We start from the raw sequence: 21,502 nt of genomic DNA on the forward strand, positions 1-21,502 counted from the left end.
TTCATCATCCCCATTATTGTGATACTAGGACGTTCCCTTGGTTAAGGTGGGGCTCTATCAGCTCCATCCCTTTTAAAGACAATAGACCCCCTCCTTAACCAAGGGCCAGTGTCTTCATCCTCCCCATGTTCCCTTGGTTAAGGAGGGGCTCTATCAGCTCCGTCCCTTTTAAAGACAATAGACCCCCTCCTTAACCAAGGGCCAGTGTCTTCATCCTCCCCATGTTCCCTTGGTTCAGGAGGGGCTCTATCAGCTCCGTCCCTTTTAAAGACAATAGACCCCCTCCTTAACCAAGGGCCAGTGTCTTCATCCTCCCCATGTTCCCTTGGTTAAGGAGGGGCTCTATCAGCTCCATCCTTTTTAAAGACAATAGACCCCCTCCTTAACCAAGGGCCAGTGTCTTCATCCTCCCCATGTTCCCTTGGTTAAGGAGGGGCTCTATCAGCTCCATCCCTTTTAAAGACAATAGACCCCCTCCTTAACCAAGGGCCAGTGTCTTCAACCTCCCCATGTTCCCTTGGTTAAGGAGGGGCTCTATCAGCTCCATCCCTTTTAAAGACAATAGACCCCCTCCTTAACCAAGGGCCAGTGTCTTCATCCTCCCCATGTTCCCTTGGTTAAGGAGGGGCTCTATCAGCTCCATCCCTTTTAAAGACAATAGACCCCCTCCTTAACCAAGGGCCAGTGTCTTCATCCTCCCCATGTTCCCTTGGTTAAGGAGGGGCTCTATCAGCTCCATCCCTTTTAAAGACGATAGACCCCCCTCCTTAACCAAGGGCCAGTGTCTTCGTCCTCCCCATGTTCCCTTGGTTAAGGAGGGGCTCTATCAGCTCCGTCCCTTTTAAAGACGATAGACCCCCCTCCTTAACCAAGGGCCAGTGTCTTCGTCCTCCCCATGTTCCCTTGGTTAAGGAGGGGCTCTATCAGCTCCGTCCCTTTTAAAGACAGTAGACCCCCTCCTTAACCAAGGGAACATTCTAGTATCACAGTAATGGGGAGGATGAAGACACTGGCCCTTCTCTGCCTGCAGATGGGCTGAGGCAGGAAGCTCACAGCATGACTGCAGTGTTCCTTGCAAAATGTTTAGGCTGAATTTAATCATGAGGAGATTTTCAGATGACTTCAGACTGCAGAACCCAAAATGTCTCTTCACCTTTTTATGAAGACACCTTATTTATAATTTGAAAGTGGGTTGAAACAGCTTGAATATCCTGTATTTTAACAATCTTCCTCTCAAAACGTCTCTTCACCTTTTTATGAAGACACCTTATTTATAATTTGAAAGTGGGTTGAAACAGCTTGAATATCCTGTATTTCAACAATCTCCCTCTCAAAATGTCTCTTCACCTTTTTATGAAGACACCTTATAATTTGAAAGTGGGTTGAAACAGCTTGACTATCCTGTATTTTAACAATCTCCCTCTCAAAATAGCTCTTCACCTTTTTATGAAGACACCTTATTTATAATTTGAAAGTGGGTTGAAACAGCTTGAATATCCTGTATTTTAACAATCTCCCTCTGAGCATTTTATCATCAATTAATCACCCGTGCCTGGGTCAGTTTATATATTTCTGTTTTTACATTGGAAATTTTCCATCTCAAAATTTTACTATGTACTTGTTTTTGCTGGCATTCTTTGTAAAAAAATAAATAAATAAATATTCCCTGCTCAAATTTTAACTTTCGTCCAGAATTAATTTTATTTATTTATTTATTTATTCATTTTTTCAAGTTACTGAATGACAACTTTATTTCTCTTACACTTTTAAGGCTGAACCTTCATTTAAATTGAAAAGTATGGTAATTGTATTTACTCATTAAATATTATTAAAGTTTTCTAAAACACAACTTGAAAACATCCAGCATGCATGTTTAATATCAGTACAATAAATTCAAGATCAAGTACACGTTACATGAAGCAAAGCTAGATTACAAATTATCATAGTCGTCGTCGTCATCATCATCATCATCTTCATGTTTTCTTTTCAATGCATTTGATGATTCATTGGCAGTATTTTGTGATGACACCATATTAGTGGTAATAAGAATGTTTCTGGACCCAATTAATGATGGATTAATGAGAACATTCTGAACTGCTGAAGTTGCAGGAATTGAAGATTTTACAGCTGGAGACTGCGATGTAGGCATCTGTACTGTAAACCTTTGTCCCGTGAGGGACATGGGAGTCCCCACTTTAGTTGAAACAGACATGGTCTGTGGGGTTGGTGTGCCTAGTGTGGGAGTACTTGGTCTGCTAGTAACCGAACCAACACTTAACCGTGGGACTGTTATTCTTCCTGCAGAAGTTGATGCCTTTTTCTGTAAAGATTTCAGCCTATAGTTTGGAGCTGTTAAGCAACACCTATCAGGTGGCAACCTAGGACCTGAATATGGCTTGATTAATGGCAAAGGCGTTTGATTTCTTTGCCTTGCGATATCTAATAAAAATTTCTTGGGGGAGGAGAGGTGAAAGACTGGTCAGCGCAGCACTGGATTGCCAATTGCACATCATCTGCATCAATGGTAGCTTTCTTGGCATGGCTTGAATCAATTTTTGCATCATCTAGAATTGTGGTCACATATTGGAAGGCAAACTCCAACATCTGATTTATAACTCTTGGCTCATATTCTGTAATCCCCATATCCTTCAGGATATGTAACAACACCACCGAAGCTTTAACAACAACACTGAAGTTCTGACACCACTGAAGCTGTAACAACAGCACCGAAGCTGTAACAACAACACCGAAGCTGTGACACCAATGAAGCTGTAACAACACCAAAGTTCTGACACCACCGAAGCTGTAACAACAGCACCAAAGCTGTAACAACAACACCGAAGCTGTGACACCAATGAAGCTGTAACAACACCAAAGTTCTGACACCACCGAAGCTGTAACAACACCACCGAAGCTGTAACAACAACACCGAAGCTGTGACACCACCAAAGCTGTGATACCACCGAAGCTGTAACAACACCGAAGTTCTAACACCACCGAAGCTGTAACAACACCACCGAAGCTGGGACACCACCGAAGCTGTAACACCACTGAAGCTGTGATACCACCTGTTCAATAAAGCTGTTTTCTTCTACCTCTGGCTTGCCCTTGAATACTTTCCTGGGGAAAGCTAAGTACCCTCATGGGCTAAGCTCCACTTTGGGGCTCTCCTGCCCTTCATCAGCAGGACCAGAATAATCCTCAAGAGCAAGATCAAAATGACATTTTCAAGTTTCTGAACTAGAACAAGAAAAAAAAAATAGATAATAGATTGTGTGAGTTCGTTATGAGGATTGAATGAAATATTAAAAAGCTATCCATCCCAGATTAGATGACTAACGATATTTTCCCTTCTCCCTTCCCTTCTCCCTCCCCTCCCCTCCCCTCCCCTCCCCCCTTTCCTTTCCTTTCATTTCCTTTCCCCTTCCCCGCCCCCCTCCCTTCCCTTCCTTCCCTTCTGAGACAGTCTTGCTCCATCACCCAAGTTGAGGTTGGAGTACAGTCGCGACATCTCGCCTCACTGCAACCTCCACCTCCCAGTTTCAAGCAATTTTCCTACCTCAGCCTCCCGAGTAGCTGGGACTACAGGGGCCCACCACCATGCCCGGCTAAGTTTTGGTACTTTTAGTAGAAACAGGCTTTCACTGTGTTAGCCAGGATGGTCTGGATCTCCTGACCTCGTGTGAGCTGCCTGCCTCGGCCTTCCAAAATGCTGGGATTACAGGCGTGAGCCACCGCCTGATATTATCTTTTCTAAAAGAAGTTCTATGTTATCCTTGTAGGCAACAGAGACTTTAGTAGGAATACAGAAAAGAAGAAATTCCTCAAAATTTGGAGCTGATCAGTCTTCTTTCAATTTGATAAAATAACAACTGCATAGGTCAAAATAAGCACTAGATTTAAATTTTGTGAAATGTGGAATGTTTTCCTTTCTCTGTCACTCTTAACATGGAATATGCATCTAACACTACACACTTCACATGAAAGTTTGTTGCTTTGTCTGTATGGGTACAGTAACTTTTTTGTTTGTTTTTTGAGGAGGGAGGGTCATATATACCTTTGTTAATAGTTCCGTAGGTTAGGTCAAATGCACAGGTCTTTAATTTGGAATATACCGTAGAGCTCTAGCAGCCATCTTGTTAATGGGAAAATGAAGAGTTGGTTAAGCTAGGATATATTGATCTTTGTTCTTGAGGAGGAACTGTCAAAGGTGCTATCACTGTAGGTCTGATGCCTCAAGGTTGGAAACCATTGTACTGAGTTCAATGGTTTTTGTATCAAGTCAAGAGTTTTGCCCATCTTTTGTTTTGCAATTCAAAACCCACACCTTAGCCAGCCAGCTCAGAGGTCCAGCTTAAGGAGCTGTTTGTCCAAATACATAAGTAGGAACTGAGGTGAAATTACAAACCTAGACCAGGCTTGAGACCACCTGCCATAGATTGCTTTATCACAACAGAACACTCGGGTAGCAAGAAGTTAAAAACCTTGTGTGGTAGACTGATTGCCCAAATGCTCACAATCTCTACCCTTCCCCGTCTGTGCTCTTTACCAGGTAACTTGTGGGCCCTTCCACTCTGATTTTGAGCTCAGGCAGTTGACTTGCTGTGTCCAGTGAGATGTCATAGGGTGACCAGCTGCTCTGGTTTGCTTGGAGTTCAGGGTGTTTCCTGGATGTGGGATAGACTGGGAAAATCAGAATGAGTTGGTTATCCTAAGAAAGTGGCAAGCAGAGGCTGAAAGCACTCTTTCACTGATGGCTCTTATCCTTATCCAGAAGACTCCAGGTTAGCCTGCTGGATGAGGAGCAACACACGGAATAGAGCTGGATTCTTCCAGTTCTTCCGGCCAATGAGTTTTAGATCAGCTGATACTTAGTGGACTGCAACGGCATTCATGAGCTCAGCCAGATCAGTGGAAATCCACAGACTCCTGAGCTGGATAAATCTCTGTTGTTGCATGCCAATGAGGTTTTATGGTTGTTTTATATGCAGCTTTATTGTGTAATAGATAAATGACATACCAAGTTACATTTATTTAACATATAGAGGCATTATTTTGATTTATTGATGAATTAGAAAATAAAGAGTGGAAAGGTCCTTAATCTGTAAAATCTGACCATTCTAAGTCACTGTGTTTGAAATTATTTTATTATTTCATTCATTTATTTATTTTTGAGATGGTGTCTCCGTCTGTCACCCAGGCTGGAGTCTAGCGGCGTAATCCTGGCTCACTGAAACCTCTGCTTCCTTGGTTCAAGCACCTCTCCTGCTCAGCCTCCTGAGTAGCTGGGACTACAGGCGTGCACCACCACACCCAGCTAATTTTTGTATTTTTAGTAGAGATGGGGTTTCACCATGTTGACCAGGCTGGTCTTGAATGCCTGACCTCTTGACTTTGTAATCCCAAAGTGTTGGGATTACAGGAGTGAGCCACCATGCCCAGCCTGAAATTATTTTATAATTTAGATATCATTATATTCATATTACCAGATGATCGAATTGACCATGATTTTTCAGGATATAGCTGAAAAGTCAGAGACGTAGTTTAGTAGAACTCCACGCACAGAGATTTGGGAATCATTTCCCAATAAAGTCTGTGTCTTGTGGCTTCATGGCTGTTGGTGGTTCTATGTGAATTGCTTTTTTTTAAGATTCAAATGGATTTGCCTGGCAGGCACTTGAAGATATTAGTCTAAATCTCAGAAACAGAATATGATCTGAAGCTCTAAATTTGTGATAGTCAATATAAATACTCTAGAGTTACTGGGATAAATATGGTAACTGTAGCTAAAAGCAAAGATAAGATCCTAGGGAGAAAGGATAAAGTTAGAAGAAAGAAGAATCTGTAATCGACCTTGAAGTATACCAATATGTGTAAAACCAGGAATTGATCATTTTTATTTTCTAGAAAGTAGCTTTTCTTAGGGTTCCAGAGTTACTCCCATAGATTCTTCCCAGTCACTACTGAGTCCCACCTGGTTTCATAAAACATGAGTTTTTGAGGATTTGAGCAAGGTTGAAATTTTCTTCAGCAAGATTCAGCAGTCCAAGATCAAGGCAGAGAAAACAAATATTTCCCCACTTAACTATGAGACTTGGTCAAGTTGTCGAGGAAATTGACAGACTAGCCAGAGAGTAGATAACATGAACAATCTGTTCAGTGAATGCAGCTGGGGAAAGAAAGCAAAGAAGGATGTGGTAGTCTTGAAGAATAGATGTGTATTACATCACTTAATGAGGTCAAATAAGGATGGTATTGAGTTTATGAGAAATATGAAGAGATCAGAAGTTTCGGCTAGGACCTATGATTTTGAAGTATACTTTAAAATGATACATTGTAAGGAATTATAAAGCTCTAATTCTGTCAAATAGATGAGAATTAATTTCTAATGATTCAATGAAGCTGAAAATGGTAGAGTGCAAAGTTTTGAAGAACTGATTGTTAGAATGACTTTAGACCATATCTTTCAACTATTAATTTTTCTGGGTTTAGAAGAAGGGACTTTAGAATAATGAAAATGCTAAGACAAAAGCTCATAAGCATTAGAGTTTTATAGAGTATAGGGCACCGTTGATATTTTGTTATGAGAATTGAAACATTTACTTATATTCCAGCCAGAAAACCAATTACACCTGCATTGTGGCCATCTGCGAAAGAAACTGAAGGGAAAGCCACAGTTTTTGTTTTGATTTTTAAAATAATGAATTAAAATCTGCTGAACAAAACGGCATATGAGTCCATGCTGATATACAATAAATGACTAAATTAAAAGCTTAATAAGAAAGGCAAAATTTAAGTGCTTTCAAAACTTCTCCCCACGGAATACCACTTTGTACGCATTATGGTGGCCAAAAATAAAATTTAAAATACTGGACTATTGCAAGTTTTGAAAAGAATATGAAGCAGTTGGAATGCTCACACACTGCTAATGAGAATACAGAAGGTGCAACCACATTGGAAAACAGTCTTAAGTCATTGAACTCCACACTTAAATTTTATTTTAATTAATTATGCCTCTATAAAGCTGACCCAAAAAAGGAAAAAGAGAATTGTCCAAAACACACAAATTTAGGTGAAAAAATAGTCTTCATTAAATACTGGTTTTAAATGTACTTTTAATTGATAAAAACTATATACATTTATCTTATACAGCATGTTTTGAAACATGTAGACACAGTGGAATGAGTCAGTAGAGCTAATTAATATATGCATTACCTCACATAATTTTTTTGTGGTTAAAAACACTGAAAGGCTAGTCTCTTAGCAATTTTCAAAAATAAAATGAATTAACTATAGTCACCATGTTGTACAATAGACCTCCTGAACTTACTTCTTCTATTTAACTGAAATTTGTATCCTTTGACCAACATCTCAATTCCTTCTCACTCCCCGGCTCCTGGTAACCACCATTTCATTCTTTATTTATATGACTTCAACCTTTCTAGATTCCACATATGAGAGAGATCATAAAATATTTGTCTTTCTCTGCCTGGCTTATTTCACTCAACATAATGTTCTCCAGGTTTACCATGTTGTCATACATGACAGGGTTTCCTTTTTTTAAAGGCTAAAGGGTAAGGATTCTACTGTCCACGTATATAACACAATTTCCTCATCCATTCATTAGTTATTAGATACATGGTTTGATTCCACATTTTGATGATTGTGAATAATACTGCAATGAATTTGGGAATAAACATATGTTTCCAACACAACTGCTTTTATTTCCTTTGGAAACATACTCAAAAGTGGAATTACTAAATCATATGGTAGTTCTGTTTTTAACTTTTTGAAGGACCTTTATGATCAAAGAAACTTTATTATGTTTTCCATAATGTCTGCCCAAACAGCTATTTGTATGATTCCACTGAGGATAGGGCCAGCCTTTGCCTTCTAAGAGGTTAAAGTCTTAAGGTTGTGTTTTTTCTGTTACGTTGAGAAAGATACATAATTTAAAATATTACATAACCTATATTCATAAAATATTATGTAACTTAAATTATTCAAATACAATTGTTTCCTCTTTAATAACTTTGTACCTATATTTTTTCTCCAATGATAACTTTAAGAAAAACCAAAGCTTGAGTTTTTGAGTGTCTTTTAAGTTGAATGGTGATCAGACTAAAGTGAGGACCACCTCCAGATAAGCTGAGCATGACAAATGAGGCACTGGATGCTTTTCCTTCAGCGCAGCCACGTTTACGACTGCTCCAGCAGCGGCACATCAGTGACCTGCAAGGCAATGCTGAGACAGCCAGCGAAGATGATCCTGATGTCTCCTGTCTTCATCATAGGAAAGCTCTGCATCCTGATACAACCTATCACTGCATCTCTGATCCCATATTCTCCAGAGCATGTCCTGGTTTACACAAATGGTGGCTCTTGGGATGGGGAGATTGTCCTCTCCACCCCAAGCCTTCATTCTCCAATTACACACCTGCACAAATACAGCAGAGTTATACAAGTGCTCAGGCATCCCAGGACTTTCTGCTAATCCCCAGTGAGTGAGCTGAAAAGGAATCAGGATGTTTGCATATATGTAAATTTTGGAGCAGCTTTTTCTGCCAACGCTTCTGGCAATGACAGGTTTTGGGTATGGGGATGACCCAAAATCTACTTGGAGATGTAAAGTGCATCATAAATACAAGATCATAAGTTAACATTTTCTAGACTCAAGGAATAATCTGTGTAAGTTTAGTGAACCAGAAATATTAAACACATTTAATAAGCTTACTACAAACATTGGTTTACAGCTTCCAATAACACTTTCAAATGCTGACGTGGAGACATACATAAATCAAACTGGGAAGAGAAATATCTCTTTGACCTGGAACCCACCAACATTTTAGCACTGATAAATTAACACTGACAGTTAAGAAGGTAGCTGAGGACAGGATGGCCATGATTTGGTTTCCAAGTAAAGTTAGAAGATTCTGCCACTACTGCTGCTGCTGCTGCTAATGGTCTACAAAGTTTCGCTATTTTCTAAACACTGTAATTCTAAGAAGCGGTTTTGGCAACCACTATTTCCAAACAACTGGTAATACTAGTTCAAGATAATAAATCGTGATAAAGAAAACAATGCAATGAGTTCAAAGAAAAAGAGAATTGAAAGTATATTACTGACCACATTGTTTTACATAAATTTTTGAGTGAGATAAGTTGTGATAACCAGATTGTGGTTAATAGGCCTAATGTCAAATGAAAAAACAAATTTAACTTAACCTTTGTAAAGACAAATACAAATTAAAATAAGAAGCTTAATTCTCCCTATTAAAGATAAGGGAAGAAATTCTTCTCCCCTCGTTTGTATCAGAGTATTTACTTTAGAAAGTTTATAATTCTAAATATTTCCTCCTCTTCTGAAGTGTATATTAATTCTTTTGAAGACTAAATACGTCTTTTATCAACTTTATGATGAAGAAATACCTTTCTCAAGGACCTGGGAACCATCTCTTTGAAAGGTAAACATCAGGAGAGATAGCTGTCCTCTCCCAGCTTCTGGAGGAGGGTAGGAGCTTAACATCAGAGGGCACCTGGCTCCAAGCTGCAAAACTACCTCCATTTCTTAAGATAGAAGTTTGTTTTTCCTCTGTATAAAACCAATTAACTAACACAGATGGTCACCCTAATTGCCAGGTGAACCTGGGATGAATTATGTGTGATAAATGGGGCTGTCAAGTCCTTTTACTTGAGGAGTAATTATTGTTCATTTTGAGAACATCTATGGAATGGTTGGATCTGCCTGTCTACATAAAAGGATGAGACTGTTTTCCTGCCTTTGCCATCTCTTAGCAGATTGCCTGTGATGAACATCTCATTCTGGTTCAATGCTTACCGAATAATGAAAGTGGTTTCTTTCTCTGCTACCATTGTGGAGAGCGTTTCTGGGTTGGAAGAAGATTTTGGTTTTAATTATATTTTTCCAACACATTCCACAATTATGAAGAGTGTGCTTTGTTCCAGCAGAACCCTGTCATGAGAGGCTTAAGGAAAATGTGCTTGGTAATTGTGACATTTAAGAGAGGAGGCTTTGCTTTCTTATAAGCATTTGATGCATTGTGGAATGGAGAGACCCTTAGGTATAATTTTAAGAGGCTTGCACCTCAGTACTCTGAGGGAACCCTGGTGCAGGAATGCACTGGGACCTCATCAAGACTTAACAGGCTCACAGGGAACTTGGGACTTTTTGTACCTTCCCCTCCAAGTTGTCATTCTTAGAGTGACATATTACATATCTAGGATGCATGTGTGTGTGTGTGTGTGTATATATATATGTGTGTGTATATATATACACATATCAAGTTTTGAGATATATATATATATATCAGATATATCTCAGATATCTATACCTCAGAACTTGATATGTGTGTAATCAAGTTCTGAGGTATAGATACATAGATAGATATAGATATATATCGTAGCTATGTGTGTGTACACATATATATAATATACTTGATATGTGTATATATATAGACACACATCAAATAGATGATATAGATATATATCAGCACATTTTTCATAATTGTGGAATATGTTGGAAAAAAATGTAATTAAACTAAAATCTTCTTCCAACCCAGAAACCCTCTCCACAATGTAGTAGAGAAAGAAAGCACTTTCATCATTCTAAATATATATTATATTCTCTATAGATATACTCAGTGAATTAACCCAGGAATGGGTTTCTTCAGACCTATGTGGGTAATACTCTCAGAGGACAACTCTGTGGGTTTGGGGTGGGGAGACAACCCCATTGGGAGTCATGATACCAGGCTTCAGTTTCCCAGTTCTCGTATCACCTAGCTGCATGCCCTGTCAAAGGATGAATATATATTATAATACATATTCTCTCTCTCTCTCTCTATATATATATATATATACGTATATACGTATATATATATATGTATATATATGTATATACGTATATATATATGTATATATGTATATACGTATATATATATGTATATATATATGTATATATATATATACGTATATATATGCTTAAGGAAAATATGCTTGGTAATTGTGACATTGAAGAGAGGAGGCTTTGTTTTCTTACAATCATTTGATGCATTGTGGAATGGAGAGACCCTTAGGTATAATTTTAAGAGGCTTGCACCTCAGTACTCTGAGGGAACCCAGGTGCAGGAATGCACTGGGACCTCATCAAGACTGATCATTCTCTCTATATATATAAAATATATATTATATAATCAGATCAGAACAATATATATAAATAATATATATGATAACTATATATTATGTATATAGTTTTGATCTATATATATATGTGCTATATATATAGTTCTGATCTGATTATATTATGCATATATATGGAGAGAGAGAGAGAGAGAATGATCAGAATTTTGGGGCAGCTAGAGCTCAGCTCTCTGACAATAGCTCTGAAACTTCCAGCTCTAAATGTATTGGGAATGTGAAAAGACTCAATGGGAGAGTCTTCAAGAAAGGAAATAAGCATCTGGTACAAAATACATTGTCTTAAGAAGAGTCACCGCCACCTTACACAGTTTGACAAACTCTCAAAAGTTTTTTTGGAAATACAAATCATTTATAGCTGGTTTTTAAAAACTGATTTTAATATTATAATTTGTTGTGTTTCTTTTTTACATTTAATGATCACTAAAGTAGCAAATGCATCTCAAAATTAGAATATACTATTTATAAAACAGATTTTATTTATTCACAAATCCCATGATACCACCATGAGTTTCTCTGTTTGCATGTTTTTGATGGTATAAACCAGATATTCATGGGTAGGAAAAGAATAGTTCTTCCTATGAGATTAAAGCTCATCCCTTTCCCTGGTTCTAACTTCCCACTTTCTCCTATTGTTATTCAGCTGGGTTACTGTCACGGCAAGCAGGCTTCCCTGATTTGGTTTAAAGCATATTACAGTCCCTAGTTGATCTTCAGGGGACTACTGGCCTCAAGACAAAGTCATAAAACATCAGTCTCTGAAATGAAAACTCTCCAAAGTTGCCTAAAGGTAATGTGATATTGTGGACCTTGTTCTGTAAAATAATCTTCTTCAGAGAGAGGGTTTGCAGATGAGTTGCCGGTCAGGCTTTGGATTCATGAGTGAAACCAGACTCTCTCTCTAATGCTATACCAGAAACAGGTTACCACAAAACACATCTGATCTAGGATACATTTTCATAATAGTGTCTCTTTTATGAGATAAGCTCCTACAAAGCTGCTTTTGGTGACAGGTAGAAACCTATCTATATATTTGAGACAGAATCGTGCTCTGTCACCCAGGCTGGCATGCAGTGGCGTGATCTCAGCTCACTGCAACCTCCGCCTGCTGGGTTCAAGCAATTGTCCTGCCTCAGCCTCCTGAGTAGCTGGGATTACAGGCATGTGCCACCATGCCTGGCTAATCTTTTGTATTTTTAGTAGAGACTGGGCTTCACCATGCTGGCCAACAAGTCAGTATCTCTTCAAACACCTGTCTGTTGCAGGGTCTATAAGGATGGCTCCCAGAACATCTAAACATATGTTCTTGTCATCTCAGGTCACACCCATTTTCCTTTTTCTAATCCTTTACTTACCAAGCAAGTTTCTAAACTATAATTTGGTCTGTGAGTATACCTATCCAGCAGGAAGATGTTCCAAGATGACTAAATATGGCTTACAATATAGCTCCACTTACATAGCAATAAATTTACTATTTCCAGATAGTAGATCAACTGCATGGCTTTGAGTAATGGGAAACCCTCTTCCTCATCCCTTCCAATCTGTGCCAAGTCTCTTACCCACTCTAACCTCCCAATGAACTAATGAAAGTCTCCTTTGGATCACTATCATCAGTGTAGGCTGCTATATTTTACATAGCAGCCTACAATGATGTCTATTTCTACCACCAAATTGGACATCCTTCAACAGCAAGGATTGTTCCACTGATGCCTGTATTTTTTGCAGCAAGTGATTAAAGGGTATACGTTGAACAGAATTAAACTAGATCCCTAGGATCTGACAAGTTATAGATGCAGAAACAAGCAAACAAAAATGCACTTGATCCTGTAAAGCTGAGACCAGATCCTGAAACATCCTGGAGCCCTACCAAAGAACAGCCAGTCCACAAGTGAGACTTGGGTAAATCCCTGGATTCAGCACATTTTACTCTAAGGCTTTTCATAAATGCTGTCAGCTGCACAGCACTCCTACCTCACAGGGGACAGATGTGGCAATATTGAAGGGTCTGTGTGGGAAGTCTAATATAACCAACCAGGAGGACTGAAGTGTTTGCGTATCACAAGGTCTGTTAGTTAAACTCATGGTGAATCTGCTCTAGACTCAGTGAATTGGCTCAGGATTGGATTTCTTCAGAGCTATGTGAGTAATACTCTCAGAGAACAACTCTACAGGGTTGAGATGGGGAGACAAACCCACTGGGAGTCACGATACCAGGCTTCAGTTTTCCAGTTCTGGTATCACTTTGTTGTGTGCCCTGTCAAAGGATGAAGCAAAGCTCATTGGGGCTAAGAAAGCATCACTGAGTTTACTTGCCAGGCAAGAGAAAAAAAACAGTGAAGAATCCACTCGGTAGTTGACAAGTGGAGAAAAGTTAGGGAATTTCATGCAAAGCCATAAGGGTGGAGCTGCCCAAGGCCCTAGGAGCCTACCTCTTGTATCAGCATGACCTGGATGTGAGACATGCAGCTGAAGGAGATCATTTCAGAGCTTTAACAGTCTCACTGGATTTCAGACTTGCATGGGGCCTCCAGCTCCTTTGTTTTGGCCAACGTCCCCCATTTGAAACAGGTGTATTTACCCAATACCTGTACCCCATTGTATCTTGGAAAGAAATAATTTGTGTTTTATTGTACTGGCTCATTGGTAGAAAGGACTTGCCTTGTCTCAGATGAGGCTTTGGACTTGGACTTTTGAGTTAATGCTGGAATGAATTTAGGATTTGGGGGACTATTGAAAAGACATGATTGTGTTTTGAAATATGAGGACATGGGCCAGGAGTGGTGGCTCATGCTTGTAATCCCAGCACTTTGGGAGGCCGAGGCAGGTGGATCACGAGGTCAAGAGATCGAGACCATCCTGGTCAACATGGTGAAACCCCGTCTCTACTAAAAAATACAAAAAAATTAGCTGCCATGGTGGCGTGCGCCTGTAATCCCAGCTACTCAGGAGCCTGAGGCAGGAGAATTGCCTGAACCCAGGAGGCGGAGGTTGCGGTGAGCCGAGATCGCGCCATTGCACTCCAGCCTGGGTAACAAGAGCGAAACTCCATCTCGAAAAAAAAGAAAAAAGAAATATGAGGACATGAGATTTGGGAGGGTCCAGGGGTGGAATAATACAGTTTAGCTGTGTCCCCATCCAAAATCTCAACTTGAATTATAATTCTCATAATCCCCACAATCCCCACATGTCAAGGGAGAGACTAGGTGGAGGTAATTGAATCATGGAGGCAGCTTCCCCCATGCTGTTCTCATGACAGTGGGTGAGTTCTCACAAGATCTTATGGTTTTATATATGTTTGGCAAGCTCTTCCTTCTTTCATTCTCCTTTCTGTCATCTTGTGAAGAAGGTGTCTGGCTTCTCCTTTGTCTTCCACCATGATTGAAAATTTCCTGAGGGCTCCCTATCCATGCTGACCCGTGAGTCAATTAAGCCTCTTTCCTTTATAAATTATTCAGTCTCAGGCAGTTCTTTATAGCAGTGTAAAAATGGACTAATATAGTCAATTAGTACCAAAAGTGGGGTATGGAATTTAGGATCATTAGGCTTATTAAGTATTAAAAATTTGCATACTAGGTAATATTACTGTAGTTGTAATGTTTTCCTTTTGTATTGCTAATTATTTTGCACTTCTATTTCTCATTGTTTAAAAGAAGGAATTGAATAGATGAGTTCTAACGTTCCTTCCAGCATTCTATTAGTCAATTACTTTAAGAAACATTTTAGCAGGGTATTAGCATATACTTCTTCATAGAATAAGTAAATGAGGGCACCACAAAAAATTAAACTTTTAATACTTAAAAACATTGATGGTACATTTGGGAGACGAAGAAAGCAGCTGTATGAGTGAGCTTGGAAGCAGATTCTGCAGCTCCAGGTGAGCCTAGAGGTGACCGCAGCCCTGAGGACAGCCTGACTACAAAGTCCTGAGAGACCTGGAGCCATAGGCACCCACCTAAGCAATGCGAGATTCTTGACCCCCGGGAAATGTGAGATCAGAGTGTTTATCATTTTTAGCTGCTACATTTTGGGGTATTTTTAATGCACTAATAGATAATGAATACAAAAACTGAATTTTAAAATTTTAATTAATTTAAATGAATGCAACCACATATGTCTGGTGGCTACCCTATTGAACAGCACAGGTTTAAAATCATGCTTGCTTTCTGTCACACCTTTCTATTCAAAAATTCAGAGTCTCAAAAAATGAAAAATAAAATAATTTTAACTGCATGTCCCTATAGGCCCACCATATCTATGTCGATGGGTCAGGTTACCTCTATACTTCTAGTGAAAGAGTTGTTGGAATCCCCCCAAGACTTCTTTAGGAAGTAGAAAAATGATACGAAATAGAAACTTCACAAGAATGAAGAATGACCAAAATGGTAAATACACAGACAAATATAAAAGATGTTTTGCTCAATTTTAAAATATAAGTAACTATTTGAAGCAAAAGGAATACAAAGGTATTATGTGGGCTGTAAGAAATTTAGAAATAAAATCAATTACTATCATAGCACAAAGGATGGGAGGGTGAAATGGAAGTACACTGTGGTAAGGTTGTCACATTAAAAAATAAGTTGAATAATATTGTTTGAAGGTAGCCTTTAATAAGTTAAATACGAATATTGTAACCTCTAAAGCATCCATGAGTAGGCCAAGAGTGGAGATGAAATAGAATACGAAAAATAGTCAGAAAGAAGTCTGGAAAAGAAGAGGGGAACAATGAACCGATGAGACAAGCAAAACAAAAAAAGAGCAATATGGTAAATTCAAACCCACGCTCAATGATAATTACCATAAATATTGTTGGACACTCTATTTGAAAGACAGAAATTGTCAGACTGCATTACAAAGCAAGATCCAATGTAATGGAGCCTGGCTCCATTTTTGATGGTTGGCTGCTGATAGCATCAAAACTCACCTTCCCTCTGTCCCTCTGTTTCACATCTGGATGGGAAGAAAGCCCTGGAGCTCCTACTTTGGTACCTGTGGAAAGTTCAAATCAAGCAAGCCCTGATCATCGCAGAAACCTTCACCCTAGTCTCAGCTCATAACCACAATAAAGCCAAAGCCAGTTGACCCTCCTGACTCTCAAGCTTGCTTGGGACCCTGCTCTGCTCTCCCCAGAAAGCCTCATTACATGAGTAATAAATCTCGTCATACCCTCTTGGTGCATGTATAGCATCATCAGTCACAACATTCAACGACTTTTAGGTGGGTGGGGGGGGTCTATCCTACTTTCACGATGTGACTGTAGCATCCAATTATATGATGTCTATGTTAAAATTCACTTTAAATGCAATGGCACCTCTAAGACAAAAATCAAAAATGCAAAAAGAAATACCATGCCAACTCTAATATGAAATCTTGAGTAGTTACATTCATATTACACAAATTAAATTTCAGGACAAGGACTATTATCAAGGATGGTGTGGTATTAAGATAATGATAGACGTATGTAGTAGAAAAACAAGGAATTCAGATATAGCCTGTATATTTATATGTCATAAAGTGGCCAAGGTAATTAATTCATTAGAATAAGGAGTTTTGCAACAAATGATGCTAAAACAATTGAATATCTGTATGGAAAACAGTTAATACCAACACTTACTTCACAAAAATTAACTTAAAATCAATCATAGGCCTGAGTATGAAAGTTAAAACTGTAAAACCTCTAGAAAAAAAGATGAAAGTCTTAGCGAAACTAAAACTGGCAAATATTCCTTAAATAAGACACAGAAAAGTAGAAAGCATAAAATAAAAAGTTAAGGAATTAGACTTCATGGAAATTTAAAACTGCTCTTCAAAAACATTATCAGCATGAAATCTATGGATCTCACACAGTACTTGTATTTAGAATACATTAAAAAACAATTACAAGTCAATAAGAAGATCAGCAAAGTAATTTTTAAATAGGCAAAGATTGAACAGATATTTCACAAAATAAGATAGGCATATGGCCAATAACCATAAGAAAAGATGCTCAACAGAATTAGTCATCAAAGAAACGCAAAAATTAAAACCACAATGAGATGCTATTTAAATTATAGCAACTAGAATGGCTATAACAAAGAAGGCTGACCATACTAAATACAGAGCTGCTGGACTGCTCACGCATTGCTGATAGGAATATAAAATAACAGAACCTCTTTGGAGAGCACTTTGGTAGTTTCATATTAATTGAAACTTACACTTATCATATGACCCAGCAATATCACTGTAAGTATCTACCCAAAAGAAATGAAAACACGTGCTCACACAAAACATGCTCACAAATTTTCATAGTAGTTATTCATAGTAACCAAACACCAGAAACAACATAAATGTCCATTGATGAATAAACAAAATGTGGTTTTCCACATAATGGAATACTGCTTGTCAATAAAAAGTAACAATCTACTGGCATCCCCAAAACATTGATGAATGTCAAAAACATATCACTGAGCAAAAGAAGTCAAACACAAAGGGCTACATACTCTATTGTTCCCTTTGTATAAAACCTGAAAATTGGCTAGGTGTGTGGCATGTGGCTGTAATCCCAGCACTTTGGAAGCCGAGGCAGGAGGATTGCCTGAGCCTAAGAGTTTGACGTTACAGTGAGCTTTGATCGCACCACTGAGCTTCAATCTGGGTGACCGAATAAGACACTGTCTCTATTAAAAAACAAAAACAACACAAACCTGGAAATGGCAAATCTGTTCTATAGTGATGAAAAGCAGGCTAAGGGTTCCTGGGCCAAGGCTGCATGGGTGGTTGCCTGGGAAGCAGAATAAGCAAATTTGGGGGATGGTGCTCTGTATTTTGGTCACTGTGGTGTTTTCATTGCTGTATTCATTTGTCAAAATTCATCAAATCCTAGGCTTTATTTTACATAAATTGTATCTTAACAAAGTTGATAAATATTAATTTTTTACATACTCCTGAACTTTTCCTTACAGAAAAATTCCTATATTACAGAAAAATAATATAGATATTCTCTCTTTCAGAAAGTGGAGCTTAATCCCTCCCCTAAGAAGGTGGGCTAGATTTCATGACTTGATTTCAAATAATATATAGTACGGAAAGGGAAAAACAGAAACTTTACATTGGAGAAAACTGGCAAACTCTACCTTAACCAAGTGATCAAGGTTAACACCCTAGTGATGTCATGTAGACACCAGGGACCCCCTCACATGATAAAAAGGCATTTCACCTCTGTGATATCCTTTCCAAAAACCCATAACCCTTCCCTAATCATGAGAAAGTAAATCAGGCATTTTCATAAGCACTTTGTATAGACAATCTTATTTAGTTGCCAAAACAACCCCACAAGGCATTACTTTATTGGGTGATCTATCCATTTTACAGATGAAGAAATTAGGATAGAGACAGTCATATGATTTGCTCAAAGTCACATTATTAAGTGGTGGTGGAGCTAGAAATCAAATTCAGGTCATCTGATTCCAGAGTCCACATTTGGCAGCATTTCCCCATCAGAACTCTCATGCATATTCCACACGTTCCACAACACCAGCCACTCTGTCTTCCCTCAGAAGTTGATCACTTCCAAAGAATGTAACATGGGCAGTAGTTTATATTTGACCCACATACTTCTGCAAATGTGATTATCACCATAGAAGCCAAGACAACATTGTCCTAAATTGTCTTGCAAAAAAGAATGCTCAGAGCTCATTCTGGTGAGTTTCTGTTTATTCATAAATACATTCTTATTTATAGAATTTGATCAACTGCAATTTTGTGCCCACTGAAATATTACCAACCTACCTTGAAGCAGATATGAATTACACAACTCATAAGGTATCTCTCAGATGTAAACAAGAAGCAAGAGATTCATTTGAAAATTATTACCAAAGTTGAAAAAAAATTTAAGGGTTAACTCTGAGATTTACTCCTCTTATTCTCCCTGTAATAGATAGTTTTCTATGTAGGCAAACTATAAGGCGAAATTTATATTCTCTAAAAATATGCTAGCTGTGCCATTGGCACCCACCCCCTTATACAAAACAAGTGGAAATCTTTTCAGTCAATTCCCCAAAACAACTAGGACTTCAACCATCCCCAAAAAACAGATTCCAACTTGGCTGCTATTAATAAGTTTTCATCTAAGGATGCTGTGTAGTCCTCAGGATTCTTCAGGTACCCAGTATTAAAGCCCAGCTTTAACTAGCTTAACCAATTACAGACATTTACTGACTGATAGAACCGTGAAACAGGGTGGATCGGGTGTTCTGTGTGTGCATGTCCACGTGTGTGTGTGTGTGTGTGTGTGTGTGTGTGTGTCAGGGGTGGGGAAGATGAGATTCATCCTTTGGCACTGTTTCTCAGTATTGGTCTCATTTTCTTCTACTGTATGAGGGAAAACTTCCTGCATCATGAGAAGAAGATTATATGACTTCGGGAAATACTTCATCTAGTAAGCCCAAGGAAAGAGAGCTTCAGTCCCATCATGTTTCTATGAAGTCCAAGGCCACATTCTCATCCCTTAAACAGACTACTGTGGTGAAACAGGGACAGTGATTGGCCAGGCCTGAGCCATGTGACCCATTGAGGGCCTTTGGAAGTGATTAGCAACCTTCACCAAGAGAAGGTTTAAACAGCTGCTCCTCTGCTGTTTGCCAGATAGGATACTGCCCAACTACATCACCTGGCTGTTTCCTGATATCCTCCTTTTACCACTTATGGACATGCCCAGCTCCACTGTGGACCCTTGGAAGCCCAAAGAAAGAGATCTTGAATGTTTGGTCAAGGGAGTATGGAATGAAGGGGCTCCTATCTGTAGCTGGTGGGGGAAGCACTGATGAAGGCCCTGAACTATACCTGTGGTTAGTAACACCCCTGCTATATCTGTTTGCTTGTTGGCCCATCCTTACTGCATTTTGATTCCCTGCACTTGCTAAATGCTTATTACTCACAACTCAGATGAATCACCTCTGCTGTTTCTTTTCTGCCTTTTTTCATAGACTGAGAAGGAGGTGGCCACCTAACTGGTTGGAAGCAGAAGAGCTGGTTTGGCCTTTTCATCTGAAGCCTGAAGTGTCTGGTCTCAATTACTCAGGGGTTTTATGAATGTAGGGTACATAAAGCCTCTTTGTTCCAGCTTTGAGCCTCGTTCTCCAGTTCTTGAGCATCAGAGAAAATGTCACTCAACAAAATGCCCATGAAAATGAATACTTCCCCACTTTCTAAATTCCCTTAAAACACCTTGTTTTCATGCTTTTTTATTTTAACTCCTTTTTGTTTAAATGTCTTCTTTTGAGTATCATTTTAAACATACAATTTTTTTAACTTTTTTATTGTATATATCTGTATACAACCTGATGTTTTGATATACATGTATATAGTGAAATGGTTGCTCCAGTCAAGTAAATTAGCATATATCCATCATCTCACATAGTTACTCTTTTTGTATGTGTGGCAAGAGCACCTAAAATCTACTATTTTTCTCAAAAATCTTATATATAATACATTATTATTAACCATCATCCTTGTCTTGTATGTTAGAGCTCTAGACTTATTCATCCTACCTATCTTCAACTTTGGAAACTTTGACTATGTCTCTCCATTTTCTCACCCTCTCCCTGCATCCCCCCAATCCCTGATAACTACCATTTTATTCTCTTTCTCTATGTATCTGACTTTTTTTATTACACATGCAAATGAGATCATATAGTGCTTTTCTTTTTGTGTATGACATTTCACTTAGCATAATGTCCTCAAGCCCATCCTTGCTGCATGTTGTGGCAAATGGCAGGAACTCCTTCCTTATTAATGGCAGCCAAACAAAAGAAGATCTTTCAGAGAGAGAGAGAGAGAGAGAGAGAGAGAGAGAGATATCATTATATCTTTATCTACTCATCCATAGATGAACACTTCAGTTGTGCCCATATCTTGGCTATTGTGAATAATGCTACAAAGAACATGGAAGTGCAGATATCTTTACAAGGTGGAAATTTCATTTCCTTTGGATATTTACCCTGTAAGGGATAGCTGGATCTCGTGGTAGTACTATTTTTTATTTAGGGAACCTTCATACTGTTTTCCACAATGACTGCACTAGTCTACATTCACACCAATAATAAATATGCAATCTCTAAAGATGCAACCAGTTTCCATTAACTGTAGATATTTTGCCAAAATTAAGCATGCCCAAATTGTCACAACTTGGCCATGAGAGGCTACTAACCTGGCTCCTTTATCCTTTTAGCATCACCTATTTTTCTTACAACAACATCAGATTACAAATCCCTTCTAAATTTTTCCTGCCCTATACATGGAAAACCTATCT

General features: G+C 38.7%; 1 pseudogene; it reads right to left on the minus strand.

Annotated features, from left to right (window-relative positions):
• Positions 1-1,764: 1,764 nt before the first annotated feature.
• On the minus strand, positions 1,765-8,307 carry LOC135276020 (transcription initiation factor TFIID subunit 9-like; annotated as a pseudogene).
• Between the last annotated feature and the right edge of the window lie 13,195 nt (positions 8,308-21,502).

The sequence above is a fragment of the Aotus nancymaae genome, unplaced genomic scaffold (assembly GCF_030222135.1).
Source record: "Aotus nancymaae isolate 86718 unplaced genomic scaffold, 86718_ANA_hifiasm-v0.15.2.pri h1tg000020l, whole genome shotgun sequence".
Classification (NCBI taxonomy): domain Eukaryota; kingdom Metazoa; phylum Chordata; class Mammalia; order Primates; family Aotidae; genus Aotus; species Aotus nancymaae.